This window comes from Lathyrus oleraceus, chromosome 4 (genome assembly GCF_024323335.1).
Source record: "Lathyrus oleraceus cultivar Zhongwan6 chromosome 4, CAAS_Psat_ZW6_1.0, whole genome shotgun sequence".
Classification (NCBI taxonomy): Eukaryota; Viridiplantae; Streptophyta; class Magnoliopsida; order Fabales; family Fabaceae; genus Lathyrus; species Lathyrus oleraceus.
Window position 1 is genome coordinate 86,522,143 of NC_066582.1, and position 21,817 is coordinate 86,543,959.

General features: G+C 33.4%; 1 long non-coding RNA gene across 1 annotated transcript; it reads right to left on the bottom strand.

The window, feature by feature from the left end:
• Positions 1-3,851: 3,851 nt before the first annotated feature.
• On the bottom strand, positions 3,852-7,831 carry LOC127073572 (uncharacterized). Its single transcript, XR_007785798.1, has 3 exons — positions 7,017-7,831; positions 5,182-5,303; positions 3,852-4,014 (listed from the first exon to the last, which is right to left on the bottom strand). It is a non-coding gene; the product is annotated as an uncharacterized LOC127073572 (long non-coding RNA).
• Between the last annotated feature and the right edge of the window lie 13,986 nt (positions 7,832-21,817).

The following is a 21,817-nucleotide window of genomic DNA, read 5'->3' on the forward strand; positions in this document are numbered from 1 at the left end:
CAATCTCAGCTTAGTTCCCAAAGCTCTCTGCAAACCTTCCCAGAACTTCGATGTAAATCTAGGATCTCTGTCCGAAACAATATTAGACGGAATACCATGCAAACTTACAATCTTCTCAATATACAACTCAGCCAATTTCTCTAACGGATAATCCATTCTAATCGGAATGAAATGAGCCGACTTTGTCAACCTGTCAACAATCACCCAAATGGCTTCAAAATTCTTAATTGTCCTCGGTAAACCAGAAACAAAATCCATACTGATACTATCCCACTTCCACTCTGGAATAGCCAACGGTTGCATTAGCCCAGACGGCTTCTGATGCTCAATCTTTGACTTCTGACAAGTCAAACAAGAATAAACAAAACTCGCAATTTCTCTTTTCATTCCCGGCCACCAAAATAACTTCTTCAAATCATGATACATCTTCGTAGCTCCAGGATGAATACTCAGACCACTACGATGTCCTTCCTCAAGAATACTCTTCTTAAGTTCGGTAACATTCGGAATGCACACCCGATTACCAAATTTCAAAACACCATTCTCATCAACTCTGAATTCGCCACCTTGACCTTGATTCACTAGAGTCAACTTATCAACCAAAAGCATATCAGATTTATGACCCTCTCTGATCTCATCCAGAATACCACTTGTCAACTTCAACATTCCCAATTTAACACTATTGTGAGTACTCTCACACACCAAACTCAAGTCTCTAAACTGCTCAATCAAATCCAATTCCTTAACCATTAACATAGATATATGTAATGATTTCCGACTCAATGCATCAGCCACTACGTTTGCTTTACCCGGATGGTAATTCAAACCAAAGTCATAATCCTTCAGAAACTCTAACCATCTTCTCTGCCTCATATTCAGCTCTTTCTGATCAAACAAATACTTTAAACTTTTATGGTCACTGAAAACCTCAAATCTTGACCCGTACAAGTAATGTCTCCATAACTTCAGAACAAACACCACAGCTGCCAACTCTAAATCGTGCGTCGGATAGTTCCTCTCATGAACCCTCAGCTGTCTTGAAGCATAAGCTATAACCTGCTTATTCTGCATCAACACGCCACCCAAACCCAACAATGAAGCATCGCAATAAACTTCAAATGATTCCGACGAACTCGGTAATATCAGAATAGGAGCAGTAGTCAACCTTCTCTTTAGCTCTTGGAAACCTTCTTCACATTTTGAGTCCCAAACAAACGCTTGCCCCTTTCTAGTCAACATCGTCAACGGTAACGCCAACTTAGAAAATCCCTCAATGAACTTCCTATAATAACCAGCCAAACCAAGAAAACTTCGAATCTCAGCAACAGACTTCGGAGCTTCCCACTTAGATACCGCTTCTATCTTAGAAGGATCAACAGCAACGCCACCTCTTGAAATCACATGACCAAGAAAACTCACCTCTTCTAACCAAAATTCACATTTGGACAATTTAGCAAATAACTTCTTTTCTCGTAGGACTTCTAAAACCACTCTCAAATGTTCAGCATGCTCTTCTTCAGATTTCGAATACACCAAAATATCATCAATAAACACCACAACAAACTTGTCTAGGTACGGATGGAAAATCCTATTCATATACTCCATAAATACTCCAGGTGCATTAGTCACACCAAAAGGCATTACAGAATACTCATAATGTCCATACCTTGTTCTGAAAGCAGTCTTCTGAATATCCTCTGTTTTCACACGGATCTGATGATACCCAGATCTCAAATCTATTTTACTGAACACACTTGCACCAACCAACTGATCCATCAAATCATCAATCCTCGGCAAAGGATACCGATTCTTGATCGTCACTTTATTCAGTTGCCTGTAGTCCACACACAACCTCATAGTACCTTCTTTCTTCTTAACCAATAGCACTGGTGCACCCCACGGTGACACACTCGGACGAATAAATTTCTTATCCAACAGATCTTCCAACTGACTCTTCAATTCAGTTAACTCAACAGCAGACATACGATACGGAGCCATCGATATCGGTCTAGTACCAGGTACCAAATCAATCGAGAACTCCACTTCACGTTCTGGTGGTAATTCATTCACTTCTTCTGGAAACACATCAAGAAAATCACACACCACGGCTAGATTGCCAATCACCAGTTTATCCTTAGCCTCCAAAGTCGCTAACAACATAAACAACTCTGCCCCCTCAGCTACTGCCTCATTCACTTGCCTTGCTGATAGAAACAAACTCTTTCCCTCCTCAATCTCAGGAAAGATCACAGTCTTATCAAAACAATTGATAGAAACTCGGTTAAACACCAACCAGTTCATACCCAGAATAACATCAATCTGCACTAGTGGAAGACACACTAGGTCCATCCCAAAGTCTCTACCAAAAATGCTCAAAGGACAATTTAAACAAACCGAAGTAGTAGTCACTGAACCCTTCGCAGGAGTATCAATTACCATACTACCAAACATCTCAGATATCTCTAACTTAAGTTTCACAGCACAATCCAAAGATATAAAGGAATGAGTAGCACCGGTGTCAATAATAGCTACAAGAGGAAAGCCATTAATATAACACGTACCTCGGATCAAACGATCATCTGCAGAAGTCTCAGAACCCGATAAAGCAAAGACCTTGCCTCCTGACTGATTCCCTTTCTTCGGCTTCTGACACTGACTTCCAATATGCCCTTCTTCGCCACAATTAAAACAAATCACTTCTTTGTGCTTGCAATCAGCTACTGCATGACCAATCTTACCACAGCGAAAACACCTCTTTACTTCAGCAGTGCATACATTACTCTTATGACCAGCTTGACCACATTTGAAGCAAACTATACCAGCAGGAGCACCTCCCCCACTAGCTCTCTGAGCCGGAGCAGCTCTTTGTCTCCCTTTTCCAGCTGGAACATCATACGGCTTGCCACGGTTTTGATGTTGCTTGCCTCTGCGGTCACTGACAATCTTGTAATGAGCATTATTGTCTTCTTCAAATATCCTGCAGCTATCAACCAAATCAGTAAAAATGCGTATCTTTTGATACCCAACAGCCTTCTTAATTTCAGAGCGCAATCCGTTCTCAAACTTGATGCACTTCGAAAATTCAGCACCACCACCAGTGTAATGAGGATAAAATTTGGACAGCTCCACAAATTTCGCAGCATAATCAGTGACAGACATGTTTCCTTGCTTCAGCTCAAGGAACTCAATTTCCTTCTTACCACGGACATCTTCCGGATAATACTTTCTCAGGAATTCCCTACGGAATACATCCCAAGTAATGACTTCACCTGCCGCGGTCAATCTCTCGTGAGTCTCTAGCCACCAGTCATCAGCTTCGACTGCTAGCATGTGAGTACCATACCGAACCTTCTGAGCTGGAGTGCAATCCATAACACGGAAGGTTCTCTCAATCTCTTTCAACCATCCCAAGGCTGCATCAGGATCATGCTTCCCTTTAAACACCAGCGGATTCTCTCTCTGAAAAGTCGCCAAGCTACGTGATCCAGCATCTCCACCAGCGTTTGGCAAGTTCTGCACAGCTTGTGCCATCGCTTGCATTGCGGCAGCCATCGCAGCGTCATTCCTTCCAGCCATTTCAACTTATCAATACAACACAACTTAACGTTAGATTAATAACAATTACACAATTGTTAGACAGTAACGACACGACAACTGGCCGGACAGACCGACCTGCTCTGATACCACTAATGTAACACCCTTCTAAATACCCCAAATATTTAATTAAAACAACAGCATATAAATCAATATCAGAGTAATCATGCACCAAGGGTGTCACATAATACTTCACATAATTCACCGTAAAAATCAGTCATGCTCATTATTTAATTCAACATAAACACTTCTTTAAAAATTCGCAGCGGATAGAAACATTCAACATCTGTAATATCTTAAAATTAACATTTATTCAACAAATAAAACATCCCGTCCCGATGTTACATCTATCAGAGCATGACCCACTAAAACCACTCTAGACTTCAAGCACTAGCTTCTACTCAACTCACTGCTCGTTACCTGAAAAATATAACTGTAAGGGTGAGTTCCTCAATCGATATAACAAATATTATAAATCATCATGTTATGTTAAGTAACTTTACACGTTAATCACCCACATCATATCATGCATTCGGTAGCAGCATATTCAACTCAACATCATATTCAAACACAACGTAAATGCAACTCAAATGAGACTCGACTCTTCATGCATGTGGTACCATTTGGAGTAAAACTCCCAACTTAAAATCATTGCCAGTTTAGTGGGCATCAAGGCATAAGCCTTCAACTTTCATCTTAAAATTTTTGCCAATCCAAGCCAACGTGGTGTGAGCAAAAGCCCCATAATTTTGCCAATCCAGGCCAACGTGGTGTGAGCAAAAGCCCCGACTTAATGCATATGAATGTATATGGCATGTACGACTTGAAAGTTCAACAACATAATAACAACGACAACATAACAGCTTTTTCAGCAACAACAACTTAAAAATCAACTTTGGCTCATCAGCCTACAACTCAGCATTTTCAACAAAACAACTTGTATTCAACTTTGGCTCATCAGCCTACAACTTAATATTTTCCACAAAAACAACTTATCAACATATTTGCATCAACATTTCACAACATAGACTCCACGAATTTATTTATCACAATTGGATACAATAGGCCCATCACTAATTACACTTACATCATAAGAATCAACCATTTTTACATACTGCAACAGTGTTAACCGGTTAACGCTATAGGTTAACCGATTAACGCAGGAAAAATTACACTTCCAGGCAAAACGCAACAGTGTTAACCGGTTAACGCTATAGGTTAACCGGTTAACGCAGGCAAAACTCAACATTTTTCACAATTTATAACAGTGTTAACCGGTTAACACCCTGGGTTAACCGGTTAACGCAGGCGAAACAGCAGTTCCTGCGCTAACACAAGGCAGAATGCAGAGTTTCCGCATTTTCCGCCGTTGGAGGACTTCCGGACCTCCGATTCAACTTCCGTAAAAAGCTATACGCTCAGAAATTCACAATACACTCAAACACAAATTCAATTTCAGCTTTAATACAACTCATTCAACATAATTTCTCAGCATTCTAAATCCCAATTAGGGTCAATCGACGGCTTATCACTACCCATTACATGTTAATCGATAATACCCATTAAACGACGATAAACCCCCCTTACCTGAGATAATCCGGTAATTCTTTGAGCTTCAAGCTTTTCCGTTCTTCAACCTTTGCTCTTGCTCCTTCTCTTGCCCTTTTCCTCTTTCACGATGCTTCTCTGCTTTTTCACGTAAAACCCTTCTGTTCCAAAATGAGACTCTTTCTCTTATTTCCAACTTATATATTTTCCAAATAATTATTATTCCAAATAATAATAATAATAATAATCCAATAATTCAACTTTATTTAATTAAATTAATAAAATAATATTAACTCAATTAAATAATTCTCTTATTTTAATCGGGGTGTTACAGTCTATACCTTGTGTTCAATATAGACATAAGGGCAAAGGGGTAATTATACACATAATTATTATCACAGGAGGTTTTGTCAGATCACATGACATTTTCGTGACTTGGGTAGCAGTGATGTGTTGCTAGATACCGCTCACTGTTTATTATGTTAAATGCGTGATTTAATATAACTGCCAACGCCGCGAAAACCTATAGGGTCACACACAAAGGACGTATTGATGAGAGATAGAGTAACTAAGGAACACCGTAAGGTACTGTGCACTTAAGTGGGAGACGAAATATGGTAAGGTACCAAATACTTAAGTGATTTTGGGCATATTATAAGATATTGGCCAAAATACACTTAAGTGGGCTTTTTAGCATGAAGCCCACACAAGTGGTTCTATAAATAGAACCCCTTGGGTAGAAGCATTGTCACTCCAATCCACTCAGACAAAAATTCAAGTAGAGACTTGGAATTTTGTTTCCCTCTTTCTCTCACTCAAAGCCTTCATTCATAACAACTAGTACTGCGATTGAAGGAATCCGTTCGTGTGGACTGAGTAGAGACGTTGTCATCGTTCAACATTCGTGATCGCCCCGTGGATATCAAAGGTTTTGATCATTATCAGAGATCTGCACCAAAGGTTTAAATCGCCACAAGAGGTAACGATTCTATCACTGATCATGCCCATTCGTAAGGATCACTAAATGGAGAAATTTTTAAATTCCGCTGCGCCTTGGATGGTAGTTCTCCAACATTTTAGGCCAAGAAAGTGAACACGAACATTACCATATGTAATACGTCTAACATATTCTTAGACATTTGGGTCAAATTTAGCTAACATTTTAATTAAGCAAAAAAAAAAACTCCCATTTCTATTTTGGTACAATCTCTCATTAGAACCACGAAAGGTCAAATTATGTTTAGCATGGAATTTAACAATTGGAATAAATCTTTTTAAAACATTTTCCCAGTGTTCCTTTTCTTTCTCAATCAACATTTGAGTTGTTTTATCAATAGTTTGAAAATTTTACATTCTTTTACACAACTCATACCAAGTAGTCATATTGTGAACATATTCCATGTACGTCTCATGCTCTCTAAATCTTTCACCAACATGTTTCCAAGTAGAAAAACTCTCATTTGCTAATTGACCTCTACCAATCCCTCTTTTAAAGTTTTTACAACAAAAACAAAATACTCTATCAAGTTTTTTTTTTAAAATAAACAAATCAATCTCTATCACATTTCTCTCCTTTTAATAAAATGCTTATATATTTACCATTGTCATTAGCATTATTAACATTTTCAACATCTAAATTATAACTTTCGGTACCATTTTCCTCCATGTTTTCAGTAATTCCAACATCAACATTTTGATTTTCAACATAAATTTGTGGTTATTTTATAATAAATTTATCAAGAGCTCCTAATTGAGATTGAGTTAACTCATCAAGTATTTTCTTTTTCCTACGCTTCTCACATTCAAAATCAAATATTCTAATCTTAGGAGACAATGTATGAGGCATAGAGGAATAGTGAAAACAAATTTAGAACCTGAAATTGAAGTTAATCAATCCCGCAACGTGGAAGTTGAACCAATAAATTCCACACCGTTGAAGTTGAACGATATTTTCTGCAGTGCAAAATTGAATAGATGAATAAAAAAATTAGCTTTTCCACTTTACTAAAAGTAAAACAAAACAAAATCCACTTTAATAAAAAATTAGCTTTCCCTTCTTTAAAAATAAAATAAAATAATCCATATTTAATAAAAGGGAGCATTTCTCTTTTGGCTTCACCTCACGTGAAGGTGAAAACAAAATTCATTCTCTTTTTACATTTTTAGAAAGAAGCCAAAAGGAATTCTATCTCACTCACTCTCTCTTTTTATATTTTCTTTTTCAGTGAAACGTTCAAACAAATATCAAAACTTTCTTTCTCACTCTCAAAACAATAACACCAACTAAAAAAGAAAACAAAAAATGCACTTCTTCCCAATCCCTCTCATGAAACAAAAACTAGCATATATAAACAATAATGTATCAAGCATGGAAGCAAGCATCTAGCAACACTTTCAATTTCAAAAACAAGACAAAAAAAGAAACAAAGTTATGAATCAGTTGAAGAAAAATGCAAAAAGGAAAAAGATGAGGACTATCTATCGAACGCGGTAGTGGATCCAGTGGTATTCATGTTGTGGCGGAAGAGTGGAGAGTTGTGGCTGGAAGTTGGAGTGTGGGTGGGAGGTGTTAGTGAACAGTTGAAGAGCATAAAAAGGAAATAAGTGAAAATGTGAGGAAGAAAACATGAAGAGTTGGGTGTGATGTTTTTTTTGTTGGACTACTTTTGCTTTGTTGGGCCTATTATTGATTGGGTTGTTATTTACTTTGTTTAAACTAACTATACAACCACCTAAATATAAAAAAATGAGGCCCCTGTTTTTTGGAGGACCTGGGATTTGGGCCTGGTTTCCCTGTCCTAGGGTCGGCCCTGCTCCTAATGTTATTAATCCTAAAGCACCACTTAGTTAGTTTCCTATATGTGTTCCACTTAGTTAGTAGTGGTTGCTAGAATCATGAAGCAATATTTCACATTCAATTATTAATTTTTGTTGTATTTAAACATTAGTTTCTCATTAAATAAATGTAAGCTTTGCAACAATACTTTCTACACGCTCCTTCTATACCATATTCCTTTTCTTATTCAAAAAAAAATTACCATTGGTATCAAGAGATTTCTTTTTGAGGGACTTATCAAAATGAATATGGATTCAAAATTTTCAAAAGATGTCGACAATTTTGATCTTTAGGTAATAAGAATGGAGTTATACATTGAAGTTTTAGACCTTTGGGAAGCCATAGAAGAGGATTATAAAGTTCCTCCACTACCTAATAATCCTACCATGGGTTAGATAAAATATTACAAAGAGAAAAAAAAACAAGGGAGGAAAAGGCAAGTCCATGTATTTTTCTAGTGTTTCAAAAAGAGTTTTCACTTGAATCATGACCCTTAAAACACCAAAAGTAATTTGCGACTGTTTTAATAAAGAGTATGCAAGAGATGGAAGATTTCGAATCATGTAAGTGCTCAATTTGATGAGATAATTTAAATAGAAAAGAATGAAAGAGATTGAGAAAATAAAAAAATACTCAGATAAAATGCTTTCCATTGCAAATAAAGTTAGACTACTCGGTACTAACTTTGCTGGTTCTAGAATTGTAGAATTTTTTTGTTACAGTGTAGGAAAGATATAAGACATATATAGCCTACTTATAGAACACAAAGTATCTTTGAAGATTACTTTAGCAGAAGTCATACATGACTTGCCATACCAAGAGCAATGAAGGCTTATGAGGCAAGATCGTATGGTTGAAGGTGTTTTACCAACCAATATACACCAATTAAACTCAATGGAGAACCATCCAACAAGTACTATAAGTGATGAAAATAGTTACAACAAAGGAAAGGGTAAAAAGAAAAGTTATCACCTTGTCAACACTACGGAAAAATGGATCACCCACCATTTTAATGTTGGAGAAGGTTAGATGCAAAGTACAACGAGATAGGTCATGAAGATATGATTTATAGAGAAAAAATTCAACAAGTTGTAGTTGAAGAAGAAAATGTAAAAGAGGAGGAGGAAGACCATTTATTTGTTACAACATGCTTTTCAAGCAATAATTCTTCTGAATTATGGTTGATTCGTAGTGGTTTCACAAACCACATGACTTACAACAAAACTTTATTCAAGCAATTAGAGGGCACCGAAGTCAAATGGGTCAGAATTGGAAATGATTATCACATTATATTTAAAGGAAAATGAGCAATATCTATAACAAGCTACTCAGGTACGAAAAATCTCAATGATATTCTATTTGTACCTGAAATTAATCAAAACTTGCTTAATGTTGCACAACTACTTGAAAAATGTTTCAAAGTTTTTTTGAAGATAAAAATTGTATAATCAAGGACCTAAAAAACTAAGAAATGTTTAAAGTCAAAATGAAGAGTAATATATTTTCATTTGATCAAATGAAGGAGGAACAATCTTCTTTTCCAGTTAGAACTAGTGCAAAAGATCTTTGGCGCAAAAGAAAGGGTCATTTCCATCCTTCGGATTGAACTACATGGTGAAAAATCAACCAGTTTGTGGAGTTACTTCTTTAACAAAATAGATAATCAGATGTGAAGCTTATTAATTCAAAAAAAAATTAGGAGTAAGCTATTTCCAACAAGTAGCTGGAGCGTGAATGAGAAACTCCAACTTATTCACACTGATCTTATTTATCAGAATATGGTAGATTTATTTTCTTAGGTGCAAATAAGAAGTATCAACAATGTTTTGGAAATTTAAAGTTGTTTCCATATTAAAATTTTGAGGCTATATAATGGGAAAGAGTAGGTATCAAATCATTTTCAACAATTCTATGAAGAAGCGGGGATCAAGCATCGATTGATTTCCCCTTACACATCCCCAAGGACAGAGGTAGTAAGAAGAAAGGGTGGGCCCATGCCCCCACCACATTCATCATTGAGTAATATTTAATAATATAAATAATATATTAATATATTTAATGTACTAAAAATTTGGAAGAAAAATTAATAATATATTAATATATTATTTATATTATTAATTAATAGTAAAAAAATATTATTACTTTTCATATTCCCATTTAAATAAAATAAATAGTATACGTCCATCTGCATTTAAAATAAAATAATTTTTTTAAATAAAATTAAAAAATTTAATTCCTATTTCTTTTCATATTCCTATTAATTCTCTTTTACTCTTTCCAAATAGAAACAAATCATTTTTTATATTCTTCTTTCTCCCACTCCTTATTCTCTCACTACAAAGTATCTCTCTGTTTCTAGCTTCTTCTCCATTGTTGATCTTTTAAAAGGTAAATTTTTTAATTTTAATCTTTGTGAATTTATAATTTATTTGTATTATTGTAATAATAGTAAAAAATATATTATTACTTTATTGAGCTTGAGATTGTGTTAATGGCAGAAAATTTATTTTTAGAGTTTTGTAGTGTTTGTTTGAAATTGTTGTTTTTGTATCAATTTTATAGTATTATTATGAATTTTATGAATATGATTTTAATTGTAATTTTTTGTTTTGTTTTTAGTAATAAGAAATGGAAAAATATTTCAAAATAAAATCAACAGAGCAATCATCAACTCCTAATCCTCAAACACCTAATGAACGTCGAAGCCCCAAACTATGTCCTCCCATGAAAAAAAGGTTTTTGGAGTTTGAATTGAAAAAACTTTCTAACGATCCCGGTGTAAGACCAAAAATGTCAGATTATCATCCAAGTGATAGAGATGAAATTAGAAGATATTATTTGCAAAAGGGTCCTTGTCAACCAAAAGAAATTATTTTTCTACAAAGAAAATTTGGAGATACATTTCGTAAGTTTAATTCAGATTGATATTTAAAATATGGTAGTTGATTGGAATATAGTCAAAGTGAGGATGCTGCATATTGTTTATGTTGTTATCTTATGAGGTCACATCTTAAAGAACATAAAGGCTGCGGTGATGCCTTTATAACAGAAAACTTTGCAAATTGGAAAAAAAGTGAAAGGTTTCGAGTTCATCTTGGAGATGTAAATAGCTCTCATAGTCAAGCATGAAGAAATTGTCAAGCTCTAATGAAACAAAAGCAACACATTGAAGGTGTCTTATGTAAACAATCCAATCAAGTTAAAGAGGACTATCGAATTCAATTGACAGGTATAATTGATTGCATTCGATATTTATTAGCACAAGATATAGCTTTTCGTGGTAATGATGAGTCAATTTCATCCAGAAATAAGGGGAATTTTCTTGAACTTATGAATTTTCTTGTTAGCCGTAATGAAGATATTTATAAAGTTTGGAAAAATTGTCGTGGAAATCTTAAGTTAACATCTCCTGATATTCAAAAGGATGTTGTTAAAGCTGCTGCAACGGTCACTACTCAAGTTATACTGAATGATCTTGGAGATGATTTATTTTCTATTTTAATTGATGAATCTCGTGATATCTCAGTGAAGGAGAAAATGGTTGTGATTATACGTTATGTAAATAATGAAGGAAAAGTTATTGAACGTTTTCTTGGTGTTGTTCATGTTTCAAATACTAGGGCTCTAACATTGAAATCGAGTTTGGAGTCATTATTTGCAAAATATGGATTAAGTTTGTCAAGGATACATGAACAAGGCTATGACGGAGCAAGTAATATGTAAGGTGAATACAATGGTCTAAAAATCTTGATTTTAAGTCCAAGACTTTCCTTTTATACATTTGATAAGGAGAAGTTGATTCGTTTAGCTCAATTTTATCCTTCAGAGTTTTCTCAAGTTGAAATATTGACACAAGATTGTCAGCTTGAAAACTATTTCTTAGATGTATGCTCTAACATTGAATTTTCAAAATTAGAGGGAATTGGTGATCTTTCTATCAAACTCGTAGAGACCAAAAAACATGTTGTGTATCCGTTGGTATATTTTCTTTTAAAGTTATCTCTGATATTAGTGGCGACAACTGCAACAGCCGAAAGAACTTTCTTTGCTATGAATATTATCAAGAATCGAATACGAAATCGCATGGGTGATGATTGGTTAAATGATTGCTTAGTTACTTACATTGAGAGAGATATTTTTGTTGATGTTGAAAATGAGAAAATCATTCAACATTTTTAGAACATGAAAAATCGTAGAGAATAATTATAATTATAATTTATATTTTTGAAAATGAATTGTCATATTTATATTGACCTCACTACTCAAAATTTTTGGTTCCGTCCCTGCACATCCCAGCAAAATGGAGTGATTGAAAGGGAAAATATATCAATCATGGAGAGGGCTAGGTGTATGTTTCATGAAAAAGAGTTTCCAAAAAAGTTATGGGTTGACTCCCTACACAAGCTGCAAGTACTGTGGTTTTTATTCAAACCAGACTCCCTACAAAAGCTTTGCAAAATTAAACTCCATTTGAGGCATGGTTTGGTTTTAAACATTCTTTATAATTTTTTTTAAAAGTATTTGGTTGTTTATGCTACTCACATGTACCTTAGTTTAAGCGTGACAAATTTGACAAAAAGGCCAAACCTAGAATGTTTACCGACTACTGTACAATATCTAAAGCTTACAAAAATTTTCAATCTCAAATTGATTTTTTATTTATTTTTGTAAGTAGAAATGTGCACTTTGTGGAGGATGAAATTTTGTGTTGTAGATATCCAAAAAAGAATAATAATGTGTATTGGAGCTTAAAGATAAAGTAGAAGATCTACCAGGAAATGTTACAAGACTAGCCTCTAATATCTATCAAGAAAACATCACAATAACATGCAACGTAGTTCTATTTGAAATCGCTAGTTTTAAAGAAGTATTCATAGAGTAGAAATGGACAGCTGCGATGCATGAGGAGCTTTCGATGAACGAGAAAAACCAAACTTGGTAGTTGGTAACATGACCTCATGATAGAAAGGTCATTGGAGTAAAATGGGTATTTAGAAGAAAAAATTCAATCCAAAAGGCTTTATAAACAAGCACAAAAGCAAGTATTTTTTGGATGGCCTATTCTAAAATATTTGGAATTGATTATTCATATACTTTTTCTCTTGTAGCAAGACACGACACAATAAGGATACTACTTGCCATTATTGAACAACAAGGGTGATAGGTGTTTCATATTGAATCGAATTGACTTTATAAATTTATGGTGAATTAACAATACCACTACACACAATCCTTTGTGCCCAACTCAATAATTTGGACTACAATTCTCTAATTCCTTAGGCGAGTTGAATGAAAAAATTAGGTGATCTAAGTACGTTAATTCTCTAGCCATAACTTATAATTACCTATTCCTGGATAATTACTAAGTTGAAAAATTACTTTATTTTTCGATCGGTAGAGTTATGGTCAATAATTCTTACTTATCTAATTTCACTTTGTATGCTCATCAACACCCAAAGAGCAGTAATAACAAAGGTAACTAAATAGAAATTATATAATCAAATCATGAAAGTAACACCATACAATCATATGATCCAACAAGGTAAGATTAAGTTAGTCTACTAAGACCTAATCAATAGAAATCTAGCTACTTGTAGTGATACAAGTCATTATCATAAGTTTAGGTGAAGAGTGCATGAAAATTAATGAAGAATAATGTCTTAAATGATTCCAAAACTCTAAAAATCCTTGTTGTAGAACTCATTGACGTCACTTTCTATGCAGAAATTAGTAACCCTTACAAATGTATCTCATTTATCCTTTTAAACTAGCAGAAAATGTGTAAGCCAAGAGTATCATCGCGACCACGATAGAAATTATTATGATCGCGATAGCTTTCCATCGCAACCACTTATAGGGCATCGCGATCGCGAAGATTCTAGGGGCTCTTTTCTTTGTTTTTCTTCCTTTTTTCTATTTTTGTTCTAAGTCGACAAATTCCCTTTTCTTCTTATATTCTTCCCATTTCTTCTTCACTTTAGCTCATACTTTTCTTGAATTTTCATTGATGATATCAAAAATTCTATAAATATTATGCAATGGCAGAGTGTCATCACAATCTCAAACTTACTATGTTTCTTTTCCTTAAGTAACTTACCCATAAACTGAAAATTTCAAAATAAATAAAATGTCATATCACCAGAGTGTCATCACGTCTATTCCTTGCTTCAATCCATATAATTCTGAAAAGTTATTCCAACATCAGATGTAGCCAACCTGCTTCTCATATCACCTTTGTTCACTCGAATTGACAAGGGAATTACAATAGCAACATACAAAAGTATTTTGCCATAAGTTTACAAAATTTCTAACAAAGTCAATCAAAGGCATATCTAAACACACGTTTTCGAGGTCTTTTTAGGTTGTAATGTAACTTATGATAGGGTAGGCTTTTTTTTAAGTTGGCTTACATCTTTGGAGTTAGATACCTAGTTTTCCTTATGTCCATTGTATTCCTTTCATAATAATCTTTCCCTGATCAACTAGTATTAGAGAATGCAATTTCTTGCTCTTTTTCATTCATTTTTGTTAATTTTTTAAGAAGTAATTTTGAATTCTTTATTTATTTATTTCTCTTTTCTTTTTCTTTATTTTGATTTTTATCTAATACCTTAACCCCAAACTTAAACTTTTATAACTTCCAAGAGCAACTTCAAACTTATTCTTTTGCATCGGGTAAGGAAATTAAACTTTCTACATAACTCCAAAAAGGATGGAAATATTTAATATTTCAAGTCAAATGTCTATAAATAAAGTTATGTCACCGAAGAAAGGGCTCAGGCTCAAAGTGGTTAAACAACAAAATATTTATTTCACACATGTTGGTTTGAAAAGGCTCAGAGTTTCCATAAACAAGTATCTCAGTGTATAATTTATCAGAAAAATAAACTAAGTAGATATAAATAAAATTATAGAAAATAAAAATTGTATGGATACTCTCATAAAAAGGAAAAGTAAACAATGGAGTTTTTGGCTCAAACCTTACTAGTTAAAGTATATGGAGATCAAGTACAATTCAGCTGGTTATCCCTTTTCTTCATCAAGTGTCTATCTGCATCAGGAAATTCTATGATGATCAATTATTTTTATTCATAAATTTTTGGTGACTTTTTTTCATTTTACCTTTCATATCATTATTGGTAAGGTAGCAAATTATTAACTGGAAAAAATAACAGCCACAAACTCATTCATTAAGTAAATCATAGAGAAATTACAAATGTGAAGAGCATTTAGCAAAACAAATAATACTTTTGATTAAACTAGAATTCAAAGGGGAAAGCATAAAAAAACAAAATGATATAACACCAATTTGTGGGATGCCTCCCACACATCGCTTATTTAAGGTCCTTAGCTTAACTGTTTGATCCTCTAATCAAGTGCTTCCTCCAAACTTGTATCGGTGTATCCAATTAGTTGGGAATTAAATTTGATCTTATGCATGCTATTAATCTCATATATTCTCTTTAAATCAAGTCTGTTACATGGTTGTGTTCCTTCATTCTTTACCGGAACTCTTTTAGGCTTCTATTTTTTTCATATTAGACAAAGGATTACAAATTTCATTTGGTGGCCTAGGTTTTTTTTCTTAAGAGAACCTTCTTTAGCTATGCTGGGAACTCTTCCATTTCAAGGATATTTGGTTTTTGAGCTTTTTCAACTGCATATTTAACTATATCAACACAATAACATTGCGAATTTCCATTATGATTATGCATCGCTTCAAACACTATAAAATTCACTTTTTTTTCTTGAATTCTCAATAAAAGTTCATCTAAATCCACATCAATCAAAGTTGTACTTGTTCCAAGAATGGACTTCCAAAGATCAAAGGTGTTTTTTTCATTGTCTTTCATGTCTAGGATAAAAAACCCAGTTGGAAATAAGAAGTCATCGACTTTAATCAACATGTCTTCAATTATAACACAAGGGTAAACAATGGATCGATCTGCCAATGTGAGTGTCATATGAATTGGCTTAACTTCACCATAATCAAGTTTTTTTATCATGGAAAGAGTCATCAAGTTGATGCTTGCACCTAAGTCACAAAATGCTTGCTTTATCTTTAGCTTACCAATGGTACAAGGGATGGTAAATTGCCCATGCCCTTTGAGCTTAGGGGGTATGTTATTTGGATGATAACACTACACTCTTCTGTTAAAGCTATCTTCCCATGGTACTTTGGCTTTCTCTTTTCGGTCAGTAAATCTTTCTCACACTTTGTACCTCCCATTATTTTCTCTATAGCTTCAAAAAAGGGTATTTTTACTTTATGCTTGGTGACATTCTCTGTGGATGTCTTTAACTGATCATTTTCCCTTTTATGTTATGGATTGTTCTTCAAGATAGGATAAGGTAGTTTCATATAGTAAGAAAGTTCAGGATTTGGTTCGTTGAGGATTTGCTTCTTGGTTCTTCTTAAATATGAGTTTCTATCAATTAGTTCACCAAGTGTGTATCCCCTCTCATAGTATCTTTACATGTTCCCTCACTTTTTCTCTCTGTATTTTTATCTCACCCCTAGGATCTCTTACTATGGAAACTAATATGCCTCTCAACTCAATGGAATAAAAACTCTCATTCTTCAGTGTGTCTACAGTATTTCAACTTAATCCCCCACTTGAACTAGGTTGCATTGTTATCTGCCGAAATAGTTGGCCAATTTGTATTTCTAAATTTTTTATGGAAGCCTTGGGGTTACTTCTCATGGTTTCTTGATTCTTGGTCATTTTGGCTTAGGTCTTAAACATTTCTTCCTGATTCCTTCCTACTTGTTCGAAACTTGCTTGAGTGGCTTTCATAAATTGAGCTAGAGCCTCTTCAAGTTGACATGGTCTCCCTTGTTGTTGTGCTTGAGGAATTTGAGGGGCTTGAAGACCTCCTTGGTTGTTACTCCACTTGACGTTCAACTGATCATTCTAACTTGTACTATAAGTATTGGAATAAGGGTTACCTCTTTGAAAATTTCTGGCATAATATGCTTATTCTGTATATCCCTCTGGAACACAGATGTCATTACAATGCCCCTACCCACAAAAATCACATCGTAGTGTCTAAACTTGACTAACGTTGGCTTGAACAATAACGTATTTAACTAATTATGTTAAAATATTCTTAATTTATGCTATAACTGATTTATTCGAATTTAATTCAAGCACACCCTTTGGTTTGACTATTCGGTCACTTGTTGAGCGATACTCATTATGGAACATTCTTTCGATTAACTTTTTTACTCCGTCTTAATTATTAGTCCTTACGGTACCTCCATCTTTGTCATCCAAAAGAATTCTCGTTTGAGATTTGATACCTCTAGTAAAATGTTTCATCTTCTCCATATTGTTCATATTGTGATTCAGACATATTTAGAGTAACAACTTGAATCTCTCTCATGCATCAGACAATGACTTAGAATCACCGTAGTCAAAATTTGAGATTTATGATCTTATTTCTATAAACTGAACGTTCGTGAAAAACCTCTATAGACAATTATGGATATTACCGTTTGGTATGTACTACAACAAATCATTTGCTCGACCTATCAAAGAAAAACCAAACAACAATAATTTTACCTGATCTTCAGTCACATCATTCGGCTTGCACATTGCATAAGTCTCATAAAATTTATCCAGTTGCTCCCAAGGATTTATAATAACTTGTCTATCAAACATAATGTCCCTTAAACTTAAAAGCACATAATTTTTGATACCATATGTAACAGGGTTAGCTGGTTGAAAACCTAAGAATATATGTCCAACATCAGTCCTTCTACAATAATTCATCATAGTTTGTCTCGGTGGATTAGCCATGTCTTCTACTTCTTCTTCCAATTCTTCTTTAGCTTGTTGTGCTTCTCTTCTCGCTTTCTGAATTTCTCGTGTTCTGCCTCAATCTTTGAGTGTAACTGTATCAATGTCGAAATCGAACCTCACATAAACAAACAAACAATACCTCAATAGAACTGCACCAAACAGAACCGAATAAGAGTAGCAAGTAAAAATAAAAATAAACAATAACTAAATAAAAATAAAATTTTAATTAAAAATGCCGCACAAAAATTTCCTTGTTGAAATTATCAACAATCCCCGATAACAACGCCAAAAACTAGATGACTTTCTTAGTAAGTGAACTAATTAAGTCGAAGTAATAAAATAAAGGATCGTCTCCACAGGGATTGCGTATTTTAACAAGGTTATAACTATGTATTAAAAATTAAATATTGGGGGATTTGCTTGAGAGGATTTTGAAAAACGTTAAGACTTGAATAAAAGTTCAAATGAGAAAATGACTAGGTCTTATTCTAATTCCCTAATTTTTCTCTATCGATGATTGTGCATTATTTGAATCGAATTGACTTTATAAATTTATGTCGTATTAACAATATCACTGCACCCAATCTTGGTGTACATCTCACTAATTTAGACTACAACTCTCTAATTCCTTAGGCAGGTTGGATAACAAAGTTAGACGATCTAAGTGCGTTAATTCTCTTGCCACAACTTATAATTACATATTCTTAATTAATTACTTAGTCGAACAATTATTTTATTATTGCTCGGTAGAGTAAAGTTCAATAATCCTTACTCATATAACTTTACTTTGTGTGCTCGTCATCACCCAAAGAGCAGTAAGAAAAAATGTAATTGAATATAAATTATATAATCAAATCATACAAATAATATCAAACAATCATATGATCCAATATAATAAAATTAAGTTAATCTAGTAAAACCTAATCAAGATTGGGTTTCATCATTCTCATGGGTTTCTCGTGGGTGATAAAGTTGATGAAACTCATTTTAGAAGCTTGATAGGGTTTCTAATGTATCTTATACCTACAAGGCACGACATCTTATTCTCATTGAATTTATTGTCAAGATTCATGCATTGTGCTAGTGAATTGCACTTGAAAGTAGCAAAAAGAGTTGTAACATACATGAAAGGAACAGTCTATTATGGAGTCAAATACAATAGGGGCAAATACTTCAGATTATTTAGCTATTCAAGCTGTGATTTGGCAAGTAGTTTAGATGATATGAAGAGTAGTTTAGAGTATTGTTTCAACATAAATTCAATTGCTTCCACTTGGTATTCAAAGAAGCATGAAATGGTATTCAAAGAAGCATGAAATTGTAGCTCAGTCAACATCAGAAGATGAGTTTGTAGTTGCAACAACATCAATAAAACAAACTATTTGGTTAAATAATATCTTAGCAAATTTGGGTCTAAAGTCAAAATCAAGTACTCAAATTTTTATTGATAATCAAGCAGTTATATCAATCTCATTAAATTCAATATTTTATAGAAAATTAAATTCAATATTTCATAAAAAATCAGACCTTTTAATGTTAAATTATTTTAGTTAAGAGAAGTGCAAGAAAATGACTATTTATAAATTCGATTTATTGCAAAACAAAAGATCAAGTTGTTGATATGTTTACCAAGTTATTTCACTCAGCAGGTTTGAACTTAAAAAAAGAAACTTGGAATTTGCAGCTTCCAAGGCAAGGAGGAATGTTGAACATGCCTTTTGGATGCTATATTTTTTAGTTAAAATAAGTCAAGACATAATATTTATTATTTTATTGTTAAGTGAACTAGTTAGTTTTTTTATTTTTCAGGTTTTCACTTAGTTAGCAATAGTTGTTAGAATTATTAGAATTATGGAACACTATTTTCCATTAAAGTACTTCTTTTTCTTATATTTAAATATTAGTTTCTCATTAAATATGAACGTAAGCTTTTCAGTAATACCTTATATGGTCTTTCTCTGTATTTTCCTTTTCTTAAATGGTCTTTTCTCGGTAACATTTTCCTTTGATGCATATCCAAAAGACATTTATGGAGAGTGAGAAATGGCCATGCACATGATCCAAATCCATTTCTGTATGCTTTATAGTTTCTGGGCCAGAGCATTTTTTCACATGAAACAATGTTAGCCATAGGAAATGTTGTGGAATTATTCCTATTCCCATGTTTTGTCATTATCTACAACAAACATGTCTTCCCCACAATTGATATCACATTTACTTCTAAATTAATGCTGCAATTTTATTATTCTTATGTTTCATTTCATCTAACTGTTTCTTGCATTTTTAAGTAATGTGTTCAAAATGAGTAATTTCATATAAATAACAAAGGTCATAATTTTGTATATATCTCTACCATCATGACAAATGAACATATCAAACTGATGCAACTAAAATTATAGGCTGAAAACCGCAGGAATTATTGCTAGATATTTTCAAGTAGCCCTTTTTTTTGTCGTGTATGTTTAATGCATAATGTGAAGTGCTACAATCCTCACATGCTAAATTAATTCTCATTGAGGATGTAGGGTTTTGCTTTGTAATGACATTTTTCACCAATGGCTCCCTCAATATTTGAAACATAAGAATAATTAGTTGCCGCTTTGTTTTTCTTAAAATTTCATGTTCGAATGATGCTAATTCTTGTAGTGGATCAGTCTCTCTCTCTCATATAAAGTTTTGTTCTACCATCCCTACAAATGGACGGTACAAGTGGGCGGTGAGATTTGTCATTTTGAATATGTAGATCGCAAGGTCAGATATCAAACACTCAAAATAAAACAAAAATGTCAGATTTTTTCCACCTTATTCTAATTGCTAATGGTTGTTTATTTGGTGTTGTAGAATAAAATTTTGATATTTAAAGTTATAATTATAATGTTTTCTTTAATAAATCGAATAACCTTTGCATGAACTATAGAGACTAATCTTTTGAATTGGAGGGGATCATAATAATAGACACTAAAATTCTCCCTTAAAAAAATTTAACACTATTATGTGGCTGAGAAAGAGTTTAAACCCATACTCTTATTATGTAATTATGTAATTATATATTGAAATAGTTTTACTTAAATAGAAAAAATAAATAAATCTAATTGACTTTGTTTAATGGGGCTTAGACTAACCTTACAAATTACTATTTGCATTTAATATTTACAAAACTCCTCTTAAAATTGTTAAATAGTTATCAATCAAACCAAATTTGCAAATAAGTTGATTGAATCGTTCTAAATCATTTGTTAACACATCTACCAACTAATATCCATAAGAAATGTAGGTTATAGTTATTAATCAATTATCCAACTTTTTTGTGGATGAAATTCTGGCCAATGTGAATGTATTTGGTCATGTCATATTGAAAAAGATTATATGCAATATTCATGGCACATTTATCACCGCAAAACAATTTTATAAGGAGCATTATATCTTTAAATCTTCTAACACTTGTTTCATCCATAATAATTAACAAATCCTTTGTGCCATATCACTCACTGAATTTGTATAATCAACACTAATATCTAATCTTCTTTATTTAAACTTCCACCTCTTTTAGACAAGATTTGTTCATGCAAAAAACATCATTGTACTTCCTTGGTGTGTGACTGGTCGATAATTGTTGGAAATCCACCACAACCGATGGTGAATTTCTATCAATCTTGATGAACAAGATTGTTATCAACCACACAATGACAATGAAAAGAAAATAATGATTGATAAAAAAAGAAAAGAACGTTGGAGAAGAAGAAGAATACTTTTTGCAGAGTTTACTCTCTGCCCACAACCTGTGGAAAACATCTTTATTCATTTTGCAACTACAAAATTTTGTGAATACAATGTTATATGCTCTTTCAAGAATATGGGTTACTCTAGATTTAGGTTAGCTTACTCCCTAAGTCAAAACCCAAAACTATAAAATCTCAAAATAGTTAACATTACTAAAAATAGGCCTAAGTCAAAATCTAGTGTGAAGCAACATGCTTCGACACTTCGACACACTAGACTATTCGACACATCCTTGTTCTGTTGAGGAACCTCC